General features: G+C 41.4%; 1 protein-coding gene across 1 annotated transcript in view; it reads right to left on the reverse strand.

Annotated features, from left to right (window-relative positions):
- tsnare1 (T-SNARE Domain Containing 1) overlaps positions 1 to 18,555 on the reverse strand; it is a 314,760-nt gene that overhangs the window by 15,007 nt on the left and 281,198 nt on the right. The gene's annotated exons all lie outside the window — the stretch shown is intronic.

Consider the following 18,555-nt stretch of genomic DNA (forward strand, 5'->3'; position numbering starts at 1 on the left):
TCGACTCTAGCTACACGACGCGCAGCTGGAAACACTTCACGTAAGTCGAGCTGCCCGAGATTCACAGAATTTACAGATAATGTTAAATGTTTGTGACTTATATCGTTATCGGGACGATAGATGTCTTATATCGGGATATGATAGATTTTGGTCATATCGCACAGCCCTACTGTACAGCCTCTGTAGGTCAAAATCTAGTGGAAAAACTGTCCAAAAAAATAAGGAGGAAAATAAATGTCACTGCCCTCCATCTGTAAAACCATTCCTGTTTTGGGGGTTGCCTCATTGTTTGCACCTGTTGTTAACTTCATTAACACCAAAGCAGATTAACCTGATTAACACGCCCCTCTGGTACTGGACTGACCACATAAATATTCCAGAAGTCTAAATGACCCGATGATGTACTCTGATTAAAAAGTGCTCCTTTAATTATTATGAGCACGGTAGGAAGCAAAATGGAATAGAGGTAAACCTGAAGGGAGGTTTGTGAATACTGTTATGGAAGAAAAGAGTGTGTCAGAAATTTGAAGGTGGAAATCAAAGGGGTGTTGCTGAATATTGTCAGTGTGTATGCCCCACAGGTTGGATGTCAGAAGAGAAACAGAAATTACACAGTAAGCTGGATGGTGGCAGATGGAGTCCCTGGGGGGAGAGAGTGGTGATTGGCGCAGACTACAATGGACATGTAGGGGAGGGGAACAGAGTCTTTGAGGAGGTGTTGGTTCGAGTCACCAGATAGTCAAAAAGCACAGCTGTAGTGCTGAGGCAAACTGCCAAGAAAGTGAGCACTATTCCTATTTATTTTATTATGGCTATTATTGAGTGGAATGTGTTCCTTGTGCACAATCCTGTGCACTTCGCAGTAACCTACAGTTTTGTTTTGTTTTTTTAACCATGATTTATATTAACATCTGACTCATTTCTATGGTAGAGACTGCTCATTGAGCTCTTTACAGACATCACAAATTTAAATTTACATCAAGAGAAAAAACAAAATATTTCTGGTAACTAATGATCTTTTCCACTAATTAATTGAGGCACAGCTTTTTTTTCCTAGCTTTTCTCTTCAGGACAGCAATTTAAAGCTATTCAAGTGTGAAGCCCTTTCGTTCTTCACATTGTCCTCCTGCTGTTTCTTAACAACATCTCATTTGCACCAGTATTCTTATTTAGTAACCAAGGAGACACAACCCAGAAGCACTCTGCAGACGTCATACAATCAATGGACGAAGAGACAACATGACATAGTGCTGGAGCTCCAAAATTGTCTATACCAAGCTAGATAATGTGTGATTTTGTGCATGAACATCAATCTTGTGCATCATTAAATTGCTAGATCATGATGTCTGCAGTTGGTAACTGAGGAAAGGTGGTGAAGTTGAGATAAAGAATTTGACAAGAGGCCAAAATGGGACATTTCAGTATCAAATAAGAGTGAGTACTGATAAAGCACTTCTTACAACGCAAGCACTATATATAGTTTAATGGAAGTAGACAGAAAAAAACAGAAAAAAATTGCATAAAAGTTTTAAATTGATTTACATGTCATTGTGTGAAATAAGTATTTGAAATGTCCATTACTGAATTCTGGGGGTGTGGGTGCGTTGGGGCTTATTAAGAGCTGGAGGAAGCAGTTCGGGGAGAGAAATGGTCTGTAATTGAAAACTGTTCAGGAAGTTGATCAAGAGGTAAAGCAGAGTAGGACTGGGCAAAGTAGGCTCATGCTTCTTACAGAGTTCCTAGGGCAAGCTAGTTCATCCACAGGAAGCATTGTCCTGACATAAGGCTTGAAAGATCCTTTCTTTAGTATATCTTCAGTTCACCCATCTACTGTTTGCTGAAGTCTGCTCAGATGTGCTCTCAACGTAAGAATGGCTGTTGGTGATCCTGTTAAAGTCAATGGAATTATAAATGCAGAATAGAGGTACCATCGGATTTGGATCCACCATGCAGTACCATCTGGAAAGGATCTGGATTTGAAGATGACAATGATCCCAGGCACATTGTGAAAACAGAAGTGTCCCTGGATTGAAAAACTAACAGTGGAACAGTCATGGACTGAACTTCCCAGAGCCCAGACCTCAACACTGAGGCTGTGTAGGATTATGTTAACAGGGGAAAACAAGAAAAAAGAACTTTGGAATTAAGAGAGTTCAGATTGTGTCAAAGAATAAAGGAAATCATACCAAATGTTCAATTTAAAACTTTGAATTTTATACTTCTTAGCCTTTATATAGTATCTATGTTTGCACATTCTTCTAGTAAAAATGATTTATACAGAGCTGTATGTATGTATTTCTGCCCCAAAAGATCCTATTTATGTGCCAGTTTTTCATAAGATCCCTTAAAGAAAGGCAAGAAAGACTTATTTTGAAAAAGAAACTATGCATTTAGATTAGATTAGATTAGATAGAACTTTATTAATCCCTCGGGTGGGTTCCTCTGGGAAATTCGATTTCCAAAAAAGCACAGCACCGACAGAAGTTACAGAGTTATACACACACACATATATATAAATACAGAGACAATATAAATAAAATATACGAAGGGGATAAATATAATAAATAGGAATAAAAATAAAAATACAAGTGAATTGCACATTTCAAGTATTGAGTCTATTGCACCGTTGACTATTTACAAAAAGTATTGCACAAGGTATTGCACAGTGAGGTGAAGAGGCACTACAGCTTAGTTGTTCCCCCCTCCTTTGTCCTCCTGTCTCCCCTCCCTCTCCCCTCCAGAGAGGAGTTAAACAGTCTGATGGCGTGTGGGACAAAGGAGTTTTTAAGTCTGTTAGTTCTTGTCTTTGGGAGAAGCAACCTGTCACTGAACAGACTCTTCTGGTTGTTAATGGCCGTGTGCAGAGGATGCCCAGCATTGTCCATAATGTCCAGCAGTTTCTTTAATGTCCTTTTCTCTGCCACTGTCACCAGAGTGTCCAGCTTCATTCCGACCACAGAGCTAGCCCTCCTGATCAGTTTCTCCAGCCTGGATGAGTCCTTCCTTTGTTGTTGAGTACAGAATCATTTTGTCTGTGCTCCCCGACTGCCAAGACTTGGTAGAGTAATTAAATACAAACAAAACATACAGCATTAGAGTTAGTGTTAAGGCTAGATTATGGTTTCATCAGCAATGATAAATCAGACCTCAGAGAATTAATCTACTAAGAACTGAATTTCCAGTAACATTCCAAGAGTTAAAAATGGTACATACTCAGTATCAGACTCAGGAATATTAATGTTCATGCACTTAGGATGCAATAAATAACCATTACCTGAAACATTCTTGTTAACAACCAACTTCCTTGATAGGAGAGGGCTTCATTGGCTATAGCCAGTGACAGTTCATAAATCAGCATTTGTCTCTGTGGATGTGTGACATTTCAATGCTCTTTAGGAGGCAATGGGCTGGTTAAGAAGCGCAGAGGAATACAGCCTGGTCTAGGAGCTTTAATAGGCATTTATCTGAATATTGCCTATAAAAGCCATATTGTCAGTGCAACTTAGACATCCTGCACCAGTTCATGTGCACACTAATATTCCTTTCCACAGTGTAGGAACACTTAAAATAGATGATCAATGCATTCAGCACTTAGAGTTTGATCAATAATAGGTTGGCCCCTCTGTGTTCAGATGAGAGTTGCCGTGTCAGGTGTTTGATTAGCCTGAATACACCACTAAGTTGAGCAAGATGCAGCACTCCTGGAGCAAAAACGTTCTGTAAATAACAGCTGCTTTAATATTTGTTACAAAATGACCTCCACTGTCTAAAAATCTCCACTTACCCAACTTACCAGGCTGGTGGCCTGTCAGTGTCTACAGCTGCTTTCTTTCTGTGCTTTACTAACTTATAATGACAAACAAATTCAATGACTGGTCAAAAAGAGTGTATACAAAAGTAGAGTGTATTTATTTATTTATTTGCCAATGAGTACGTTTGTTAATGTTGTTGGCTGAAGCTAAGAGATGCAGTCAGCGCTGTTTTAACAGCACCCTCTTTCAGCTGCGCCCAAATGCAGCAATTTGTTTACTGAAACTCATAACAGAAAGAAAGGCAGCAGCCTATGCTCAGAAAAAAAAACATTTTATCTAAATTAAAAAAAAAAACCCACAAGTTAAAAATCAAAATGTGTCTTCCAGTGAACATTAAAAAAAATCTCTGACGTAATGTTGTCTTTTGTGCGATTTAGCGCATCTGAATAAATGAATAAATAAATGAAAAATCTAAAAAGTAGCTATATTAATACTGAAACAAACAAGAAAAGAAGGTAAAATATTCCCTCCAAAGACAACTTATAAATTCTAAACACGCAAATCAGTCCATGCATGATTACATTACGTCCATCAAAAAGTCACCTGCGTGAATATATCGCCTATCGTCTGTTATTGGACTGATGCATGTTGGTTGGAAAATCTTTACATATTGCCCAACTTTACTGTCTGAGGACTCTTCAGTATTCCCGTGGGCATCACTGACATATGTGGAAAGGGGTGAATGGAAGAAACTTACTGGACCTTCACAAGAAAGATAGAAAAATCCGAAAAAGTAGAAAAAAAGTAGAAAGAAAGAAAGAAAGAAAGAAAAGAATTGGTAAAGTAATGAAACATTATAAAGAATCTTTGTGATCACTGGAAACAAAGAAGGAAACAAAGAAAACAGACTTGTATTTTCTGTTTTTAAGAAAAAAGGTTCCCATACATTAAATACTACCATTGTTATTATAAAACCCACATTTTGGTCAAATTCATTTCATCGTGACATTTCTTCTGGTTTTGTTTGTAACATTATGTACACATAGTTGTATTACCCAATATATTTATAAATAATCTGCAATGTATAGATATAATCCAATAGTAGTGTAAAATTATTTTATGTTTTAGAATATCACCTTTTACTTTTACTATAATTTCAGGCTTAGTGAAAAAAGAAAACCCCACAGAAGCCACACTAAGATGACAGTCATGCCTTACAAGTATGTCAACCAGAGCTGTCCAATCGGGGCAAGTGTATGTGCCTGACAGCCACACTATCATCAGCTTCACTGGGAGATGACAGTAGCATTACAGAGTTCACTGGAGCCAGGTTTTCATGAGGCTACAATCTACCACATCCTGCTGCTTAACATGTAAAGCATCACATCCTGGTTTCAGAAACCAGTGGTGGAAGAAATGTTCACATCCGTTCTGACAGATGGGCTCTCTAAGACAGGTTTAACGGCAGAATTTTAAATAGATTAGGCGTTTTGTAAACATAACCTAAGCTAAACTGGGCCTTAAAACGAAAAACAATAAGAATGCTTTTATATTAGAACCCTGTTAGTCATTACAATGGCCCATATTAGACAGTTCTGTGGTTTAATTTGAGGGGGAGATGTGTACTTAATGTCATTTAAAGTGGCTTTCTTTGCCATTAATTGCTGGCAGTAAGCAAATGTTAGAACACAGGTGTTCTGCATTTTTAATATCAGGTGTTTACTTGACTATATTTTGGATGGTGCTTGTAATGTCTCTGCTCTTGGGTTTCAGAGCACAATTTTTTATCTAAACATATATACATATACACATACATATCCAGTAAGGGTCCTAAGGCTAGACCCCCTATGCTAAGCAAGCCTACCGCATACATGAGCGAGACAGATAAATATGGAGGCATGCCGGCTCGGACGTCGCCCGGATCAACAAGGTCCGCGTCAGGTGTTGAGGAACCAAGGCACCCTGACGAGAAGTGGGCTACTGGAACAAGAAGGCATCGGTGGGCAAGAGTCCAGCACCCTGAGGCTGTACGCTAAGCGGAAGGAAGGGGGCCGGGGACTGGTGAGTGTCAGCACCACAGTCCAGGATGAGACAACGAACATCCAAGAATACATTGGGAAGATGGCCCCAACTGACCGAGTGCTCAGTGAATTCCTCAGGCAGCAGAAACCCAAGAAAGAGGAGGGAGACGAGGAACCATCATGGAAGGACAGGCCCCTGCACGGTATGTACCACCGGCAGATAGAGGAGGTGGCTGATATCCAGAAATCCTACCAGTGGCTGGACAAAGCTGGACTGAAAGACAGCACAGAGGCACTAATCATGGCAGCACAAGAACAAGCTCTGAGTACAAGATCCATAGAGGCTGGGGTCTATCACACCAGGCAAGACCCCAGGTGCAGGCTGTGTAAAGATGCCCCAGAGACAATCCAGCACATAACAGCAGGGTGCAAGATGCTAGCAGGCAAGGCATACATGGAACGCCATAACCAAGTGGCCGGCATAGTGTACAGGAACATCTGTGCCGAGTATAACCTGGAAGTCCCGAGGTCAAAATGGGAGACGCCAGCAAGGGTGGTGGAGAATGACCGAGCTAAGATCCTGTTGGAATTCCAGATACAGACGGACAAAATGGTGGTGGCTAACCAACCGGACATAGTGGTGGTAGACAAACAGAAGAAGACGGCCGTAGTGATCGATGTAGCGCAGTCCTGGGAACAGCTAAGATACTGCGCAGGACCCTCAAGCTCCCAGGTCCGAGCTTGAAGGATAAACTGCCCGCAGGGGCGAGCTGAGTGTTAAGTTTATATATATATATATATATATATATATATATATATATATATATGTATGGCACAAACCACAGAAGGGAACACAGAGTACTCTAACTAACGAGACGAGGAAACGCAGTAGAACATGCTGCACATAAGACAAGTGACTTTCAAAGTAAAACTGGAATTATGCAAAACACACACTGAGAAGCAGACTGCAGGGATTAATACAGGCAACAGATGGAGCAAGGTAAACACAGAGACACGACTGGGGAATAGGGGAATAAATATAGAGACAAGACTATATGTGGGCATGGAACAGCAGGGAGGCAAAACAACAGAAACCTAAAGATGACTTAGTCCTGAATACCAGGAAAAAAATGTTGTCCAATCAAAAAAATTTTTAAATCCCCCAATGTTTGTAAGGTAATTAGAAGACTGAAATAATTTTTGGGGAAAAAAAAGTTTACATTTTTTAGATATCACATGTCCACTGCAGAGGACATTGGAAGGCCAAACATGTAAAAATGAACTTTGATGGCAAATATTTGCTTCAACTGTTCACCAAGGAGAAGTTTGAACTCAAGGAACTGTAGTGGGTTCTTCCCCCCAAAACTGCAAGTCATTGCTATACTGAAGCCACGAGTTGGTGATTGCCAGATCAAAAAGTAGAGAACTGCACATACTGTCAATTTCTGAGTGCGAGAGACCATCCTGTAGAAACTCAACATTCTGCAACAAGGTCCACGTCACCTATATTGGTAGTGTACTCAGCAATTGCCAGTGGCCTTGGCACATGGATAAACCTTTTGTTTTTCTTAGACCATCTTGTGCGTCTGTCCTGAGGTTGATTGCCATAGGCAGAGGATGCCATGACAACTGGCTTGTTGTCCAACCACTTAATGACAGCAAGTTCAGGTCTGAGTACCATCCCTGATGCTCCTCCTTCTTTCTTCTTCAAGAGCTTATTCCCTATGATCTTCTTCATCAGACAACTCAAGATCTGGGTTTCCCTCATCAAACTGCAATAAGTTTCTTTCTGCGTCTAAAAAGGACTCCTTTTCTGGTCATTTAAAAAAACAGAACAAAATGGAGGAAATGACTACAAATGTCCACTACGGAGGACATTTTTTAAACACTTCAATACTATACTAAAGTGAAGTTAGAATTAAGCATATTATGTTTTAATGTGTTATTAAGAGACTTATTTAAAATATGTTAACAACATTTATTTAAAAATTGCTTAATAAGAAGTTTTATGCACTTACTTTTCTTCTTCCCATAAAATGTGCTTGCAGCGATGGCTGCCATGTTCCTTAATGAAAAAACTAAAGTTCCCAAAGCTCCACCCTTTCACATTTGGTATTATTGGAAAGCCCTAAATGTCCTCTGTAGACACCAAAAGGAAGCACTTCTGTAGTATGCAGTGCATGGGAGATATTCAGGTTTAGAAAGGTCCTCTACAGAGGACAAATTTGCATTGCTGGTAGTCAGGAGGTTAGGAACATCAACAGAGGGATAAAAACTATTATGACCAACACAAAGGACAAAATCAGAAACTCTGAATATTACAGAATCCCCAAAGTCCAAGTACAAAATGCTGAGTGTAAACCCAGGATCATGACAGTGATGGCAAATATATTTAGCACAGTGCTTCATAATGGGACTTTATAAGCCAATGTGTGACAACCCAGAAACCAGTGGGGGCTACATCCATTTTTTTATATTTGAAGCATGCCATACTCAATACAGGCATTCATCTCAAGCTGTACTGCTTCATATGTCCTCATATCATTCACACACAATCCCCAATTTATTTATCTCAGAGAATATCTCACAGTCCCTCTGACATGTCAGTCCTACTGCTGACCTGTAACATATTTGTGGGGAGTGAGCCTGGACACCAAACCCTTAACACGTTACAGTATATGATATTCAAACAACCTTCTACTGCTGTAATAAATAATTTCAAACATGAGTTGTCTGACTATAATAATGTTTAACATTGCTTTAGGGATCATCCTGGAAGGCAGAATTAATGCCTGTACCAAATTACTTTTCTGTTCATCCAATAACTGGAAAAGGGTTGTATTCAAAACGATTTATGCCAGCTTGAACTTCGATGCTCACTGCAAAAGTAAAAGGATCATAAAAAACATTGTGTTCATAAATGTTTATACATATTTTTTGCCAGTCCTGCCACCCTCTGAAATATTTCACAGTGTTTGAGAAGATTTTGAATTGCTGGTGGCACCAGAAAAAGGAAACAATCTAAATGTGCTTTAAGGGATCTTTTATAAACTACCTGCTCCGCTATTGCTGAGAGGGGGGGGGGATTAAATAGAGACTTCAAAGGTCAAGCTAAGAGCCAATGCAGTGCTTCCACAATAGACAAACACGACAATATATACAGGCCACAATGTATCATTATGATAGTTTGCCACATACATTTTCAAGGGCAGGTAGCATTTGTGTACAAAGTGCTTTACGAGTTTGATGACTACAACTACTGTAGTTTGTAAAACTATAAGACACTGTGTATAATTGTAAATTGTCCTGGAACCAAGTGACTGGCATGGTACACAAAAAAAGCAGCAACTCTGACGTGAAACAGTTCATCATGTGATTTTAAACAACAATGTGAATGGACCCATACATACAAAATATCATACATTTGATATTTTTATTTTCCAGAAGTCTCAATGTCACCATTGCAAATGTTGTAGATTGTATCTCTGATCACTATTGCATAGTTTTCTCATTTGTTAGAACAAATAGCAACTAGGTTTGTCATGAGCCAAGTGAGTGTCTGGGGATTTTCCATCTGGAGCATTGGATTAGGCGGGGGGGAGGGTCATAGTGGGGGTCATAGTCTCAGTCTCCTCTGACTGCAGGTTTCCCAACCTTTTAAACAGTACATTTGCACAATTACTGAAACTAGTCTGAAACTTTTAGTGCTGAACCAAGTGCGGACATGGCAGAGTTAAATTGACACAAAACTTCATTTGATACAAGAAAACACAGAGCTATACTTCACAAGGGATTCATGGTAAGGTAACCTAGCATGGTGGCCTAAGAATGTGGAGCTCAGGGTGTCGCTGGTGGCGTGGTAATCTAGAGGTCACACTGAGGAGAGAGGAAAAGGGGATTAGTTCATGGATTTGTCCAGGGAAAATAGCTGTAATGAGGTTTCTGCGTGGCTTGCTTTGCAGGTGGAGAATTAGGCTTGGAGGGGGAGGCAAAGGTCCGAGTGGCGAGTGGGGTGCAGAGTAGATGAGCGGACCTAAATATTAGGGCTCCCTGTGAACTATGGTGGCAGGAGGGGATGTTGGTGAGCGTGGTGAGGATTTCCTTCCTGGAGATTGGAGCGTGAATCCAGTGAGAGCTGTGACCAGTATCCGAAAGGCGAGTTCAGTTATAGTGTGGAACAGTGGTGTGATGAGGAAGCTGCGGCACATAGAAATCAAGGTGAGTACACACAAGACTGGGATACAGAGCGAGAAGAGTGAGCTTGTAACCAACATGGGTGAGTGGACGAACTGGTCAGAAATGCCTTCTGATGATTTCCACCGATTAGTTTCAGGTGAGTTGCACAGGGGCAATGTGTGATGCACACTGTAAGTTCACTTGTATATTCACAGTTCCTGCACATAAAATGAAGTATAATAAAAATCAACTTTTAAACTTTCAAATTTTATAAGACAGTAGATGTTTTGATTTTTGTCACACTAGATTTTCTTTGTTTGTTTGTTTGTTTGTTTGTTTTTGGGTTTTTTTTTTGCCTGTCCCGTTTGGATCTTTAGCCGTCAGAATTGTTTTCTGAAAGCCAAGAAAGATGCCAATATGCTTTACTTTACCAATGGGATCATCATGGCCTTGCCATATTGGTCCATTTGATTGACCTTTATTATAATTATGTATTTATTTGATTTGATTTTTGGTTGTTACACATGGGACAGACATGACTGGGGGATAGGACAGGGAGAAAGAATGAAAGAAAGAGAGGGAGAGAAAGAAAAATAAAGGGGAGCAGAGATGGTGAGAAAGGGGGGAAGAAAAAAAAAGGAAAAACAAACAAAACACCTGGATCACCTGTATGGAGATAAGAAAAAACAGAAGAGAAAACAAACAAAAATTGTGCAGTACGCAAGATCAACAGCGCACAATGTGCTTTGAGGCAGCAGCCAGGAAAGGTGTAGTTTGTGTCTGTGAACACCCGTGTGTACACCTGTGTGCACACCTGTGTGGATCAGCACGCTTGTATTCAAAAGGTTTCTCCATGTAACGATCTGCTAGGGAGTGTGGGGAGCCATAGCCCCGTCCCCCAGGGCATGAAGCAGGTATGAAGGAGATCCAGGCCCCAGACATCCAGAAGCCCCCAAGGAGGACCACCAAAGGGGCAACCGTACCACCCTCCTGGGAAGAGCTGAGGAGAGCCCCAAAGCAGCCATTGAGCAGGGGCCAGAGGGGGTTGCAGTGACGTGCCCACGGGCTCTGCTGGCAGCCAGCTGTGCCAGAGAGGACCGGCACAGCCAGAGAGGCCCGCCAATTGGCCACCAGGAGTGAGCCGGTACATGCATGAGCGCCTAGCCCCAGACACCAAGAACCACCAACACACCAACGTCTGAGGGCATCAGCCACTGGCAGGGAGTGTGGTGAGGGGAGATAGGCCTCCATACCTCGGAGAGGTAGAGTCTAAGATCCAAGCTGACATGTAGACACAGACGTACAGGCACACACAGACACAAAAGTACATTCCCCCTTAATGCACATATATACAAATACTCAGCACTCACCCAATGTGAAGACAGACACAAATAGACAATATACACACAATCACACTCCCCAAATATACTTTACAACCCAGGTCCAGGTACCCTCGCCCCAGAGGGGGAAACTGCACCTAGACCCAGGAGATGTTACCCTTTCCCCCGGCAGCAGCAGGGAGGCTCCGCATCCCAAACACCAATTGGACGGCTAAGACCTCCGCCCAGCCCCTCCACCCTGATGGCTAACAGAGAACGGGGGGGGTGACGACTCTCGCTCATATGTAGTGTTGCTGTGTGTTGTTCTAAAGTGCTTTTACAGTTTTTTCTGATTGCTTAAGCACATTTGTTGTAACTATTGGCTAATTTTGCAAAACTCTACACACAAATAAGAAAACCTGTCACCCAATCATCAAAACATTGTAGTTCTCTTGCAAAAGCAAACACAGCTAGATTAACTCTTCACACCTTCGTAAAAGTGGTGTTTCCGTATCAAACAGTACACACAAGCCATCATCTACTAAGCACACAATGCGCCAACTGCACACTGATGGTATGAATACAAAACACATCTGGCTTTTGCTTTCTCTGTGCACAAGGTAGGCTATGTCAGTTTGAGCTCATACTTCTGTCATAGATCCATAAGCATAGAGGGATCCAAACTTCAAGTACTGGTGTTTATTCACACACATCAAAACAAACACAAGTGTTTGTTTCCAAGTATAGGATTATTTGCAATCGCCATAATGACTATATGGGTTACTTGGTCTGCAGTGAACATGCTTCCTCTGCCCCAGCATCTGGTCATCTAGCAATTCTGTAAAGTAACAATTTCAGTATTTTTACATCAATGGTATTGGTGTGTTTCTCATTGGCATATGGAAGTGCTACAAATCTTTGTGCGAGGTGACTGTACTAACCGATTCTCATTTCAAGATGTCCTTATGGTACTTGCTACAGTGTAGCGGCTCGAGTTAGGCTGGACCCGTTGGCCAGCTACCCTCAGGGTCATTCCACGGTTGATTACATGGTCCACTATTGTAGCTCTGATGTCATCAGCAATTCTACTTCTCACTCTTTCTGCTCCCTCCATTGTACTCCGCACACACAGCTTACCTGTATTATAGTGCTTAGGCTGATTGCAAAGTGAACTAATTATCTAAAAAAGTTTTCACATGTGAAAGTGTGCCAGACAGTTGGCAAATTAGTGTTAATGATAGCCATACATGTGTATACTTTTGCTAGGAGTGTGTTGGAAATTTGGTAATTGAGTGTTGTGCAGTGAATTGTGCCTACAGTTTTGCAAAGTGTGTGTTACAAAATTGCAAACTGAGTGCAAAGCAGTTTTTGTGCTTTTAGTTTTGCAAACTCAGTGAGTGGTTTTGCTATAAGTCTGAATAGTTTTAGAGATTGTGCTACAGGAATCACAGTTAGGGTTTAAGCATTCAGAAAAAACTGTAAATCCCATCGAGGAGTTCTTCTCTGCCTGGCGCTGGAAAGTGTACGACCGTCATCCTCATCAACAGGTAGCCCTTTTACAGGCAATGGAGGAGGCATGTGGAGATATTGATCAAGTATCATGTCAGGCCTGGATACGGCATTCAAGGAGATATTTTCCCCGGTGCCTTGGACTGGAGGATATCGCATGCGATGTGGACGAAATTTTGTGGCCGGACCCAGAAAGACGACATGATGTAGGCTGATTGTCTTTGTTTTTCCTTTTTTTTGTGAAATTCCCATTTTGTGTTCTGACTTTGTCTTGGTTTTGATGAGTGTGAATAAACACCAATACTTGAAGTTTGGATCCTTGTATGACACTATGACAAAAGTGTGACCTCAAATTAACATCTGTACACAGAGAAAGCAAAAGCCAGATGTGTTTTGTATTCATACCACCAGTGTGCAGTTGGCGCATTGTGTGCTTAGTACACAGCAAATCCAGCATGTCCAAATTAACACTGTCGGATTTGATTTCAACACTATTAAATGTGTATATGGGTCCACACCAGAGAGTGTTAATTTAACTCTTTTTGGAGAGTTGGTACGTTAACTCTGATTTAGTGTTAAACACCAAATCTGTCTGGAGTTGATAATTTAACACTTGGTGTTAAGAGTTTATATATTAACTCTCAAAGAGTATTTTAGTTTAACTACGTAAGAGTTATCTTCTAATTCATTCTAAAAAGCGGGAATTTTACTGTTCTGAACTTTTACTAAAAAGATGCAATGGTTTTTGAAAAACATTTATTCTGAACTGTGCACCACAATTTCAAAACATTTTCTGAAAGATGTAACAGTATACATGTTCTCACTTTCATTAGAATTTTGTTTATCAAAAGGTCTGACATGGTAAATGCAAATAACAGCATTCTCATCACTTATTTCTTCAATACAATATGCATGTCCTTCATTCATCCCTCTGTGGAACTTCAACGCACTTCTGCTCTCCCCCATATTCCATCTTCACAAGCATATCCTGTGCGGAGATTGAATAAAAATTAGTTGACACTAATTAATGGCACAAATAATCCAGTAAACAATTGCAGCACAGTAAAAGAAAAGGAATCCTCTTTGAGCCATTACTTGTGTAAAGTATTTTCCCAAAAGACAAGGACACAGGCAACAGGTAATACTGAACTAAATGTAAAACCTCAACCTTTTTCATTTTTACCTAAACCGTGTGCACAAAACTCTGGAGGGATCTATGCTAACGTAGAACCCAGTCAGGTGTATTTGACCAAAAGTTTGACTGAAAATTCACATGCAAGCTTTTTTCAAGGCTGTGGTATTTGCCCGCAAACAATACCTTTCAGCTAGCTAAAACAGAATATTATGCTATCACCGAGCAACATGGCTAATGCCTTTCACACAGCTTTGTCTCAACTCCAAAGAGCCACAGAAGTAAAAGCTAATAGAAATAATTGAAACAATCTTTGAAAAAATTACTTACCAAGCATGGCAAACAACTCAAATATGTAGAGCAAAATGTTCTGAAACGGCTTCACTTCAGCTTCGATTGGAGCCGTGCTGGGGGCGGAGTCTGTGAATTTACTCTATTGGTGTCATAGCCCCTGTAGGAGTTCAGAGTTAAGAGGTCAAGAGTTAATGTTTCCATTGTAACACCTCCAGATTTGACATAGAAACATTCATTTTTAACACTCGATTTTAACTACTATCATTTTACACCTCAGAGTTACATTAAAAGAATGTGACTCTGCTTAGAGTAAAATTAACTCTACTTTTGCAAGAAGACTATTAACACCAAAACATTTAACACTTTTGAATTTGCTGTGTAGATGATGGCTTGTGTGTACTGTTTGATACAAAAACACCATTTTTACGAAGGTGTGAAGAGTTAATCTAGCTGTGTTCGCTTTTGCAAGAGAACTACAATGTTTTGATAATTGGGTGACAGGTTTTCTTATTTGTGTGTAGAGTTTTGCAAAAATAGCCAATAGTTACAAAAAATGTGCTTAAGCAATCAGAAAAAACTGTAATTTAAGAGTTGACAATCTGGTGAAGACTGTGTGTTGAAGCTGGCCCTAATACTGCAACTGATGATGCTGACGTGGAACTGATCTGCAGGCTGAAGAGTGAGCACAAGGAACCCATTCCACTAGGTGGAGCCAAGAAGACCAAGCCCCTCCTTTTTGGAAAGTAAAATCCCCAGTTACAGTAACAAATAGAGCTGACCAGTGTAGGAATATCAAACAAATTTGACAAATAATATATGGTGTGCCTCAGTGCAATCACTGACTGGCTCAGACAGTGATGAATAGGATCAAACTTTTACATTAAAAAGTTTACAACAGCTGCGCTGTGATGAGGCTCAGACTCAAGTTGAAGACGTTTGCTGGGAAATGATTAAGCTATAAAAACAAACTGATTGTGTGTGATAGTGTAGCTGTCTGGGATGCTCCTGAGTGATTCTTTTGTGAGTAAGCAATACTTATGTAGGTTGCTATTAAGGTTGCTGCTTTGTGCCATAGGCATACATAACTCTCTAAATTGACGTTGCAACCCTCAGCATCTTACAAATTCAAACTATACTTGAAGCTTTATACCTGTAGGAGAGTTATACTGATTTACTGTCTGGAGATTATACCAGGTCTAGTCAAGACCACGATGAAGGCAAGACCAAGGTAAAGACTCACTTCTGGTACTCACTTTTGTTGCCAGCGGTTTAGACATTAATGGCTGTATGTTGACTTATTTTTAGGTTACAGCAAATTTACACTGACTACTTTATGTTGTATCAAAGTGTCATATCTTCAGTGTTGTCCCATGAAAAGATATAACAAAATATTTACAAAAATGTCAGAGATGTCCTCACTTTTGTGAGATAGCGTATTTAGCTAGTTATGCTGCAATAGGTGTAGGCTGCTGGGGGATTCCCATGATGCATTAAGTACTCCTTCTTCAGTCACCTTTCTTCCTCACAATCTGTTAATGGCTCTCTTCCACAGCATGTCTTTTGTCCTGTCTTCCTCCTCTTACCCCAACCAGTCGTAGTAGCTAGTTGCTCCTCCCCGAGCCTGGTTCTCCTGGAGGTTTCTTCCTGTTAAAAGGGAGTTTTTCCTTCCCTTTGTCAGGGCTGCGCTGGCAGACTGTGGGGATGCGAGGAAATAGGAACAAAATGTTGGACTTTGTGCGATGAAAGCAATGCGTTTATTTAAAGTGAAGCAAATTATACACTACAATAATAAATCCCCAGTGTGTTCCCGACTCCCGTGCCGTGCCTTCTTCCCACTGTTAGGCTACGTCTGCACTAGCCCGGATAAATTTGAAAATGGCGTTTTCATCTGAAAACGCTCCGCGTCCATGCTATCATTTTCAGTCGTTTTCACAGAGTTGTGCATCCACATTGAAACGGCTGAAAACGCTTACGTTCCAGTACTGCGCATGCGTGAAACGCAAGACAATTCGACCTGCCTCATTTCTGTCTGCCGTTTATTTACTTTCCGGCTCGTTGAAATGTTGCGGCAAAATGTTGAGGAAAAGCTTTTTTAAAGTTTTTTAAATGGACTAGCAATGAGGTGGAATTGTTGCTGCGAGTAACACAAAAGGACAAAATTGCAAAAGTGAAAATTAAAGAATTTGAAGAAAAGCTATGTGGAGCATGTCCAAACTGATATTAATCTTTAACAGGGCTGTCAAAATTGAAAGCAAACAAAACAACTGCTGTATAATGCCCTCCGCTATCTTAATTTAATTGGTCACATGACTGCATCACATGACTAAAATGTGTCCTCGTTTTTGAAAGGCCTCCGGGTTCTCTGTCCACACTGCGATGCGAAAACAGCGTTTTCAAATGTATCTGCTTTGGAGAGCATTTTCAAAACGCTGCATTTCCCTTGACCAAAAACGGCGTCTCAGTGTGGACGGAAGGCATTTTCAAATGAAAACGTATTAGTGTGGATGTGGCCTTAGTGTCCCGTGTCTCTGCTCCTCAGTGTCACAGCATGCCGTGCTTTCTGCCTTCTTGTTCCTGCAATCCTTCTAGGAAAACACAGAGGCAACCGTCAGAAACACCACAATTGCGGCAGACTAACCTTCACTAACTTGTAAGGAGACTAACCTGAAGTCACACAACAGTCCAGCATGGAGGAACGCTCAGCCACACTGCTCTGTAGCTCCCCCCATGATCCTGATCAGCTGCAGGATCCTTGGGTGTGGCCAGCCTCCCAACGGGAACAACCCTCCAGGCCTAGTGTGCCAGGAAAACCAGGACAACACCACACACACACACACACACACACACACACACACACACACACACACACACACACACACACACACACAGGGAAACAAGGAACAGCAGCACCATACTCACACACCCCATCAGACATAAACAAGTCCATAGACTGCTCATGAACCCTGGGTCCCTCAGACCCAGGTCCTTGACACCCTTGTTTGCTACCTTAGCGTCTGCCTTACAATATAAAATGCACATATCAACTAATGATAACTCTTAAAAGGTGACACACAAATTGTGTCTTAGTACTATTAACCAGAGAGTAAATCAAATTCTTCATTAAATGAAGTACCTTAAAAATATTAGACCAAATTCAACATTTAAATAAGCTAAAAGGACATAACATTACCACATCTCTAGTAATACATATATTATGCTTTAATTGTTGATCCAGTTTAAAGGAGTAATTTATTTTTTAAAAAAAATACAATTACAATTACAGTTTTTTGGGGAATTATGTATGGAGACCAAAATATTTCTGCTGTAAATCGACCAACCCTTATATGGTTACTGGAGGAAGTGCAGTTGTTTCAAAAACCCAAAGGTTGTTTCTTTAGTGTAAAGAACTATTGTTTATTTATTTTTTGGTCTGGAATGTGGGGCCTCCCTGCTGCTGCGGAGTCGGGGCGGTCTGCCTCTCCCCACCGCAGGGAAAAGGGTAACACCACCTGGGTCTGGATGCAGTTCCCCCCTCCAGGGGGGAGGGGGGAACTGGGGGGTTCGTAGAGTACGCTTGGGGAGTGTGATCGTGTGTACAGCGTCTCTTTATGTCTGTCTCCACGTTGGTTGAGTGTGGAGTAAGTGCATATGAGAGCATGAGGGTGGGAATGGATGTTTGTGTCTGTGTGTGCCTGTATGTCTGTGTCTATATGTCAGGTTGGGTATCAGACGCCACCTCTCTGGGGACACCTCAGGCCCTCCAAGGTTTGGAGGCCTATCTCCCCCCACCACCACTTCCCCTGCCAGTGGCGGACTCCCTCAGACATCGGCCTCTCGGCCCGGGGCTTGGTCACTCAGGCACAGCTGGCTGCCGGCGGAGCTCACGGGCGCGTCACTGCAACTCCCCCTGGCTTCTGCTCCGCAGCTGCTGAGTGAGCCCTCATCTGGGACTCTCCTCAGCTCTTTCTGGGACAGTGGCGCAGCTGCCCCTCTGTTGGTCTTCCTTGGTCTGTTGTGTTCTGGGGGCCTCTGGATGTCTGGAGTTTTGATCTCCTCCATACCTGCTTCATGCCCTGGAGGACGGGGCTGTGGCCCCCCCACACCCTCTAGCAGATCATTACATGAAGGAACCTCTTAAAAAACAAAAAACAAGCGCGTCCATGCTCACAGGTGTACACACGGGTGATTACACCCACAAACTACACCCTTTTTGGCTCCTACCTCAAAGCACACTGTGTTCTGTTGTGCTGCACAATAATGTTTAACATTTAGTATTTACTGTCATATTCCCATATATCATTGTGATGTTGTTTATTCTATTACTCTTGTTCTCTTCTGCTTGTTTTCTTTTT

Source organism: Mchenga conophoros, linkage group LG11, assembly GCF_057382185.1.
Source record: "Mchenga conophoros isolate Kocher_MC1m ecotype Shallow Benthic linkage group LG11, M_conophoros_male_GT1.1, whole genome shotgun sequence".
NCBI lineage: Eukaryota > Metazoa > Chordata > Actinopteri > Cichliformes > Cichlidae > Mchenga > Mchenga conophoros.